The sequence below is a fragment of the Haliotis rubra genome, unplaced genomic scaffold (genome assembly GCF_003918875.1).
Source record: "Haliotis rubra isolate DU_JTF1 unplaced genomic scaffold, ASM391887v1 Scf50, whole genome shotgun sequence".
In the NCBI taxonomy this organism is placed as follows: domain Eukaryota; kingdom Metazoa; phylum Mollusca; class Gastropoda; order Lepetellida; family Haliotidae; genus Haliotis; species Haliotis rubra.
The window spans coordinates 1,870,264-1,880,346 of NW_025767191.1; the positions used below are offsets into that span (position 1 = coordinate 1,870,264).

Below are 10,083 nucleotides of genomic sequence, written 5' to 3' on the forward strand. Positions count from 1 at the left end.
GACAGGCATTAGAAAAATATGTTTCATATGAAATATCGGAGCAACATAAAAAAAATAATCGATGTGTGTCAAAATATGAATCGATTCTAAAACACATGATTTGTGCATCGTATCGTGCAAAGCTTGCCAGCATGGCATTACTCTTTTGCTGGGCATGATTCAAACAGATTGTCAATTTAATCAGTTGTGTACCTTTGAGCACCTTCACAGAGCATTAATGTTCTGAATGCAACTGACTTTCTTAAAATTCTTACAAATTTGTTGTTGTGTCAAGGTTCAGTTCACTAGATCAATTCAAATGTCTCCACTGAATGTAATTTGAGTTCACAAGATAATGTAATTATAATTCACATGAGAAACTGTTGTCACCAGTTCTTCAACGTTCAAACATTAGAGTATTTTTATGATTATTGGTTCTGGCAAATCCAAAAGATTCATTGGTAAAAAGACTTCAAACATACAAAATATTTACATAGGAGAGTTATTTGACTTCCCGTCACGTGATCACTTTTTCATAAAATCAATATAATTTCAGCAAAAACTAAAATGAAGCTATTATACTTATATTTCCCATGTGAATGAAAAGAGTATCTTCAATTACTTAGTATTTATAGACACTTCATATTCCCAGAATAACAGTGTAAAGTCTTATAATTTGAAGCGACATCGGACTCCCTTTATTAATGTGTAACACACTAAACCCTACATTCTTTAGGTAAACAAGGAAGGACTTTTGGAACCATTTTGATTTTAAATCTTTTTGTATAATTTCTCATTCCTCTACTTGAATACCAAATTGTTTCATTCAAATTAAATATATGTGTGTTTCATGTAGAAGTAAAGTTAAAGAAGTTAAAAAGAAGAAAAATTAAGATACTATGCCAGCAATTAAGAACTTACCATTACACATGCCAGCGTCTTCATGGTGACAAAAGCATGTTGTACAAGATCTGTATTCATACACTAATAACTAAATCCATATCAAAGTGAAAATATCCAATTAAAATGCAAATGTAGTTATGTCAGATGCAAATGTAGCTATGTCAGATGCAAATGTAGCCATGGCAGATGCAAATGTAGTTATGTCAGATGCAAATGTAGGTATGTCAGATGCATATGTAGTTATGTCAGATGCAAATGCAGTTATGTCAGATGCAAATGTAGCTATGTCAGATGCAAATATCGTTATGTCAGATGTAAATGTAGTTATGTTAGATGCAAATGTTATTTCAGATGCAAATGTAGTTATGTCACAAATGTAGTTATGTCAGATGCAAATGTAGTTATGTCAGATGCAAGTGTCGTTATGTCAGCAAATATATGTAGCTATGTCAGATGCAGTTATGTCAGATGCAAATGTAGTTATGTCAGATGCAAATGTAGTTATGTCAGATGCAAATGTCAGATGCAAATGTAGTTATGTCAGATGCAAATGTAGTTATGTCAGATACAAATGTAGTTATGTCAGATGCAAATGTAGTTATGTCAGATGCAAATGCAAGATGTAGTTATGTCAGATGCAAATGTAGTTATGTCAGATGCAAATGTAGCTATGTCAGATGCAAATGTAGTTATGTCAGATGCAAATGTAGTTATGTTAGATGCAAATGTTATTTCAGATGCAAATCAGATGCAAATGTAGTTATGTCAGATGCAAATGTAGTTATGTCAGATGCAAATGTAGTTATGTCAGATGCAAATGTAGTTATGTCAGATGCAAATGTAGCTATGTCAGATGCAAATGTAGTTATGTCAGATGCAAATGTAGTTATGTCAGATGCAAATGTTATTTCAGATGCAAATGTAGTTATGTCAGATGCAAATGTAGTTATGTCAGATGCAAATGTAGTTATGTCAGATGCAAATGTAGTTATGTCAGATGCAAATGTAGGTATGTCAGATGCATATGTAGTTATGTCAGATGCAAATGTAGTTATGTCAGATGCAAATGTAGCTATGTCAGATGCAAATATAGTTATGTCAGATGTAAATGTAGTTATGTCAGATGCAAATGTTGTTATTTCAGATGCAAATGTAGTTATGTCAGATGCAAATGTAGTTATGTCAGATGCAAATGTAGTTATGTCAGATGCAAATGTCGTTATGTCAGATGCAAATGTAGTTATGTCAGATGCGAATGTAGCTATGTCAGATGCAAATGTCGCCATGTCAGATGCAAATGTAGTTATGTCAGATGCAAATGTAGTTATGTCAGATGCAAATGTTATTTCAGATGCAAATGTAGTTATGTCACAAATGTAGTAATGTCATATGCAAATGTAGGTATGTCAGATGCATATGTAGTTATGTCACATGCAAATGTAGTTATGTCAGATGCAAATGTTATTTCAGATGCAAATGTAGTTATGTCACAAATGTAGTAATGTCATATGCAAATGTAGGTATGTCAGATGCATATGTTGTTATGTCAGATGCAAATGTAGTTATGTCAGATGCAAATGTAGCTATGTCAGATGCAAATATTGTTATGTCAGATGCAAATGTAGTTATGTCAGAAGGATCCCACTGCTGAAAACCACTCAATTTCAGACTGAAGAAATTAAGACTTGCCAGAGTATTGTAGACTTGTTTGGAACTTATCTTTTGCATCAAACAACTAATTGCTGAACAATGCTGGACAGGGTAGGTGTCAAGTACCCAAATGTTTGGGAACAGACTAGTAGGTTGTATATTGTTTCCTTAACCTGCAGCTGTCTGCATGTGGTTGTACCTGTTGGCTGTAGTGGCTCATTCCCCATAGGAATCAACACAGACAGAATGTCATAGCGGGGAAACACAGGTCGCTCATGAGAACTGTGTAATATGTTGCTCAGAAAAATATTTTAAAAAAGAAGGAAAGAGATACAGAGATATAATACGTTTACAGTATACGGAGAAATAGTGTTTTTAGGCACTTTAAGGCACATTGAACTTTCACAGGTTCCTACTGATATTGACGACTTACAACGTGTTAATTGTCTGTCATGAAAAATAAGCACTGGGAATTACCTACAGACAAAACCAGCAGGTATCTATATCATGAGGCTGACTACCACATATATACTCAATAACCGTTCTCATAGGTTCACAGATATGTTGAACCCGTAAAACAACCAGAATAGTGTCAACGCGTAGATATGGTCGATCTGGGGAACTAGCTCAGAATTAAGATGAAGTGTACGTTGACAAAGACGAAGGCATATGTTGAATTCAAACTTCTTTATTTGGTTACACAAGACATGACATAACCAAGTATACATGAATGAGGTGAGTGGAGTTCCTGCTCAACCTCAGGGCGTTTCCTATGAGCAGCATTATCCTGCACAGATCATTGGAATACCGAACTCCTTGACAATATAGATGTGAGCATATTTATACAGTATTTGACAACAATGGACAAGTGATAAGGATTAAGAATGCAGATTTAATAAGTACAATTAAGTGTCACATGGCTTGGCTACACAGTTTTGGTTTTAGAATATTTGGACGATGGCTGTCCTGAATTAGATGCTATAAGAATAGAATCGGCCTTCAGCATCCCATTCTTCTTGTGATAGATGACTAAAATGGTAAGGTGGTCAGGCTTACTCTCTGTGTGCTCCATGTATGTAATTGTATCATATTTGTGAAGATAGACACATGTTCTGCAGTGGAATTGAAAACTAAACTAACTAAATACGAAGTTTTGAAATCTACTATTCAGGGAACTAAACATGACTCTCTTTGTTAAGCTGATGAAATAATTCATGTAATAAAAATGGAGAACAGAACGTGAATCTCTGTCAACAAATACAGATGGGGCAAGAAACTTAATATGATACCTTAAAGTCTACACTATCTAGCTCTATTGCAGCTGGAGCGGTGGGGTAGCCTTGTGGTAAATGCATTCGCTCGTCACGCCGAAGGCCCGGGTTCTATTCCCCACATGGGTACAATGTGTGCAGCCCATTTCTGGTGTCCCCCGCTGTGATAATGCTGGAATATTGCTAGAAATCCAACTCACTCACTCACTGTATTGCAGCTATATACTACTCAAAGTTTGCTAGGGATCACATTTGCAAGTCAACATGGAATTATGATATGAAGTCAGTATTGGATTAAATCCCAATGATTGGAGCAACACTACCACATAAAGCAGGGAAAGCTTGCTGTGACGGACACGATATGCACGTGATGCATGGTCACCACAGTTTCCTCCGTTCTGATGTTTTTATCATTGCAACACTGTACCCGGTTTCTCAGAGCAAGACAAGCGTTTATTGTAATTACTGAAAACAGAAAGTGTCCCCTCAAAGGCAACGTCATTGTTTGACAGTCGAAGAATTAGCCAGATCCCCCAGGATGCTTGAAAGTGGAACTAGACAACGTCATGTTGCCAACATCCTTGGTGTGAGTCAAAGCATGGTCTGCAGGGTTGGAATCGGTATCAAACTCAGCTACCCAGCGACCAGCCAGCGTGATGACCAGTTTTTCTTGCTTTTGGCAAGATGTCATCACTTTGTGATGGCAACCACGCTACGGAATGAACTGCAGAATGCCACTGGATAATGTTTCTACTCAGACAATCCGTAATCATCTTCGAAGGCTGGTCTTTGGTCAAGGAGAGCATAGATTTGCATCCATTTTACATGGCATCACTGGCAAGCATGTTTGGAGTGGGCAACAGATCATGTTAATTGGACAGTCAATGACTGCCCATCTGCACTCTTCATTGACGAGTCCAGATACTGTGTGGACTTCACCGTTCGACGTGCATGGGTGTGGTGAAGAGCAGGAGAGCGATTTTATGATGTTAGGGTAGCAGAACATGACAGATGGGGAGCTGGCTCATTAATAGTTTGGGGAGGTATCAGTAGGGCTGGGAGTTCTGATCTCCATTAATAGTTGGGGAGGTATCAGCAGTGCTGGGGGTCCTGATCTCCATTAAAAGTTTGGGGACGTATCAACAGGGCTGAGAGTACTGATCTCCATTAATAGTTCGGGGAGGTAACAGCAGGACTGGGAGTTCTGATCTCCATTAATAGTTTGGGGAGGTATCAGCAGGGCTGGGTGTTCTGATCTCCATTAATAGTTTGGGGAGGTATCAGCAGGGCTGGGGTTCTGATCTCCATTAATAGTTTGGGGAGGTATCAGCAGGGCTGGGGTTCTGATCTCCATTAATAGTTTGGGGAGGTATCAGCAGGGCTGGGGTTCTGATCTCCATTAATAGTTTGGGGAGGTATCAGCAGGGCTGGGGTTCTGATCTCCATTAATAGTTTAGGAGGATCTATCAGCAGGGCTGGGGTCCTGATCTCCAATAGTTTGGGGAGGTATCAGCAGGGCTGGGGTGTTCTGATCTCCATTAATAGTTTGGGGAGGTATCAGCAGGGCTGGGGTTCTGATCTCCATTAATAGTTTGGGGAGGTAACAGCAGGGCTGGGAGGGGTACTGATCTCCATTAATAGTTTGGGGAGGTAACAGCAGGACTGGGGGTACAGATCTCCATTAATAGTTTGGGAGGTAACAGCAGGGCTGGGGAGTACAGATCTCCATTAATAGTTTGGGGAGGTATCAGCAGGGCTGGGAGTACAGATCTCCATTAATAGTTTGGGGAGGTATCAGCAGGGCTGGGAGTACAGATCTCCAATAATAGTTTGGGAGGTATCAGCAGGGCTGGGGTTCTGATCTCCATTAATAGTTTGGGGAGGTATCAACAGGGCTGGGAGTACAGATCTCCATTAATAGTTTGGGGAGGTAACAGCAGGGCTGGGAGTTCTGATCTCCATTAATAGTTTGGGGAGGTATCAGCAGGGCTGGGGTACTGATCTCCATTAATAGTTTGGGGAGGTATCCAGCAGGGCTGGGAGTACAGATCTCCATTAATAGTTTGGGGGGGAGGTAACAGCAGGGCTGGGGTTACTGATCTCCATTAATAGTTTGGGGAGGTATCAGCAGGGCTGGGAGTACTGATCTCCATTAATAGTTTGGGGAGGTATCAGCAGGGCTGGGAGTTCTGATCTCCATAATAGTTTGGGGATCTACAAGCAGGACTGGGGGTCCTGATCTCCAATAATAGTTTGGGAGGTATCAGCAGGGCTGGGAGTACAGATCTCCATTAATAGTTTGGGGAGGTAACAGCAGGGCTGGGAGTACAGATCTCCATTAATAGTTTGGGGAGGTAACAGCAGGGCTGGGAGTACAGATCTCCATTAATAGTTTGGGGAGGTATCAGCAGGGCTGGGAGTACTGATCTCCATTAATAGTTTGGGGAGGTATCAGCAGGGCTGGGAGTTCTGATCTCCATTAATAGTTTGGGGAGGTATCAGCAGGGCTGGGAGTACAGATCTCCAATAATAGTTTGGGGAGGTATCAGCAGGGCTGGGGGTTCTGATCTCCATTAATAGTTTGGGGAGGTATCAGCAGGGCTGGGAGTTCTGATCTCCATTAATAGTTTGGGGAGGTAACAGCAGGGCTGGGAGTACAGATCTCCAATAATAGTTTGGGGAGGTATCAGCAGGGCTGGGAGTACTGATCTCCATGTGAGAGGCACTATGACAGGTGTGCGATACGGGGATGAGGTATCAGCAGGGCTGGGGTTCTGATCTCCAATAATAGTTTGGGGATCTACAAGCAGGACTGGGGGTCCTGATCTCCAATAATAGTTATAGGAGGTATCAGCAGGGCTGGGAGTTCTGATCTCCATTAATAGTTTGGGGAGGTATCAGCATGGCTGGGGAGGTACAGATCTCCATTAATAGTTTGGGGAGGTATCAGCATGACTGGGAGTACAGATCTCCATAGTTTGGGAGGTATCAGCAGGGCTGGGAAGTACAGGTCTGCGATAATAGGGATGGGAGGTATCAGCAGGGCTGGGGTTCAGATCTCCATTAATAGTTTGGGGAGGTAAGGGAGGTACAAGCAGGACTGGGGTAAGATCTCCATTAATAGTTTGGGAGGTATCAGCAGGGCTGGGGGTTCTGATCTCCATTAATAGTTTGGGGAGGTATCAGCATGGCTGGGGGTTCTGATCTCCATTAATAGTTTGGGGAGGTATCAGCAGGGCTGGGAGTACTGATCTCCATTAATAGTTTGGGGAGGTATCAGCAGGGCTGGGAGTACAGATCTCCATTAATAGTTTGGGGAGGTATCAGCATGGCTGGGGGTTCTGATCTCCATTAATAGTTTGGGGAGGTATCAGCAGGGCTGGGAGTACTGATCTCCATTAATAGTTTGGGGAGGTATCAGCAGGGCTGGGGGTTACAGATCTCCATTAATAGTTTGGGGAGGTATCAGCAGGGCTGGGAGTACAGATCTCATTAATAGTTTGGGAGGTATCAGCAGGGCTGGGGAGTTGAATAATAGTTTGGGGAGGTATCAGCAGGGCTGGGAGTACTGATCTCCATTAATAGTTTGGGGAGGTATCAGCTTGGCTGGGAGTACAGATCTCCAATAATAGTTTGGGGAGGTATCAGCAGGGCTGGGAGTACAGATCTCCATTAATAGTTTGGGGAGGTAACAGCTTGGCTTGGAGTACAGATCTCCAATAATAGTTTGGAGAGGTATCAGCAGGACTGGGAGTACTGATCTCCATGTGAGAGGCACAATGACAGGTGTGTGATACAGGGATGAGACCCTGGAAGTGTAGATGAGACTGTTTGCTGGTGCAGTTGGTCCTGATTCCATCCTCATGGACAATATTGCATGACCCCATCATGCCAGAGTGGTTGATGCTTACCTTAAGCAAGAGACAATCATCAGTATGGAGTGGCCATGGAACACATTTGGAACATGCTACAGGTTTCCATCTCATGTTGTCCTGTGTATCCTGGTTCTCTCCAAGACCTTGGAATTTCTCTCTGCCATGAGCCAAACAATCTTGCCTTGGCGTCCATCCAGACTCTTATCAGAAGCATGAGATGACAGTGCCAGGCTGTAACCGCATCTCATGGATTCTGTAACCACCATTGACAGTTGTTGTGTCATGGTCAGTGACTTGATCTGTGATTCAGAGATTTGTTGGTAGCTGTCGTATAAACCTAATTTTGATAACTGCCATTGAAGCTCATATTTTTTTCTACAGGCACCAATACCGGGAACAAGGTTTTACTCCCAAAAGTAAAACCATGGAAGAGGTTTTACTGGAGTACAGTAAAACTCCTTCCCAGGTTTTACTGGAAATAAACCCTCGAGCCAAAATAATTCAGTATGATTGATAGACTTTGTAAACCACTAAAACAAAAAAACAAACATTTCATAAAATTTCTTTAATGAAAATTAAAGGTCATTGTGACATTTCCGCGATCAAGCCATTGTGTTGTGCTTGATTCTGATTCAGGAGGGGGGACAGACACAGTCAGAGTGTTCGCTTTCTTTGGGTTTTCTTCGGTTTTTGGAACTTTGCAGGCCCACACATCTGAAGCCATTGTTTGTCACTTGTCCTTTTGTACAACCTCACTGCATCACTCCTGTGTCCTAGAATTAAAGCATTTCAGTTTGATATATTTTCAGTATAAATTTGTGCAAGAACCAAAATACATGTACTGCTTATAGGTGCAACCTTTACGGCGGCATCTAAACCTCATTTGACAGCCATAAAATCAAAATCTGTAATTTGAGTATTTCATTTTTCAGAATGTAAATTCGGCTCCTAATTCCACATTAATTTTGTACCATCAGATACCATACACGGGTAGCATCTTATCTTATACAGCACAAATTGTGGACAATGGTGTGACCAGACATACATGCCATATATCTTCCATTACATACCAGTTTGCTGACAGATCTGCTGCTCACTGACCTTAGCTTCTTACAGCCGAGTCGCAGCAGTGGACCGGAGTGAATGATTGGTTTTCTTACATGTAATTCCGGCCATGGCACAGATCCGCTTCACTGTTGTCTGTATGGTAGTGTGACCCATGGGCGATTCTAGATACCATTTTCTGTCCTTTGCTTTCTTCAAGTCATTGAAGTAGAAAGCATTTCTCGTGTTGAAGAGGGTGGACTGAAATATATATTGAGAGCTCTGCAAATTGTGTCAACATGAAAGGGGTAGATCTGAGAATATGTTTGAGTCTACAATGGTTTGAGATTACATAATATTACAAGTTTTTAAAATGGCGTTTCCAATTAAGATTGATGCAGTTTCTGATCGCTCACAAATACATTACACTTATTTCATAATGTTGTGGTTAGGAGCAACAAATATCTTTAATAAAAAGGCATAAATAGAAAACTTACCAAAGTAACTTGTACTTTTCAAATAGTCGAAGGTAGCATCTTTCTGGGTTCTCATGTTTTCATAGGCGCTGACCTTTTCTTCTGCACTTTACGCTCTTTTACTCTGCCGGGATTGGTTTTAGAAACATCCTCTGTGTGCTGCAAGTATCTACATCCGTTCTGGTCAGAGTGTGGCCCCTTAATCTGTGGGTTCTAGTGTAGTCTCAGACTGTGATGTTCCTTGCCACCTCGCAATGCAAAGTTTAACCCTAGCAAAACACAAATATCTCGTTTTAGTCTGTTCAAGTCTAGTAACAAGTCATGCATAGAGTAATTATTCTATTCTAATAAAAAAAAATATGCTGAGGGAAAGAAAGCACAAGTGTCCCCTTATTTTTTTATCCCCCGCAACGCGTTTTGTCGGGGGTATTAAAATGGACTCCGTCCGCGCGCGTCCGTCCGTCCGTCTGTCCGTCTGTCCGTGCACAATTGTCTTTTCCGGAGCAGAACTCTAAAACCGTTCAATATTTCTTCACCAAACTTGGCACATAGATAGATCTGGTGGTGAACTGGTGCCTTTTGGTAGTTTTGGAATTCTGAATAAAACATTTTTGGCGTTTCCATGGCAACAAGTTTGACTTAGCCTGAAATTGGTGGTAGTGCTCTTTTCCGGAGCAGAACTCTAAAACCGTTCACTATTTCTTTACCAAACTTGGCACATAGATTGGTCTGGTGGTGTACTGGTGCCTTTTGGTAGTTTTGGAATTCTGAATAAAATATTTTTGGCGTTTCCATGGCAACAAGTTTGACTTAGCCTGAAATTGGTGGTTGTGCTCTTTTCCGGAGCTGAACTCTAAACCCGTTCACTATTTCTTTACCAAACTT

General features: G+C 41.2%; 1 long non-coding RNA gene across 1 annotated transcript; it reads right to left on the minus strand.

Annotated features, from left to right (window-relative positions):
- Positions 1-8,228: 8,228 nt before the first annotated feature.
- LOC124291857 lies at positions 8,229-9,568 on the minus strand. Its single transcript, XR_006902303.1, has 3 exons — positions 9,293-9,568; positions 8,749-8,983; positions 8,229-8,451 (listed from the first exon to the last, which is right to left on the minus strand). It is a non-coding gene; the product is annotated as an uncharacterized LOC124291857 (long non-coding RNA).
- Positions 9,569-10,083: the final 515 nt, after the last annotated feature.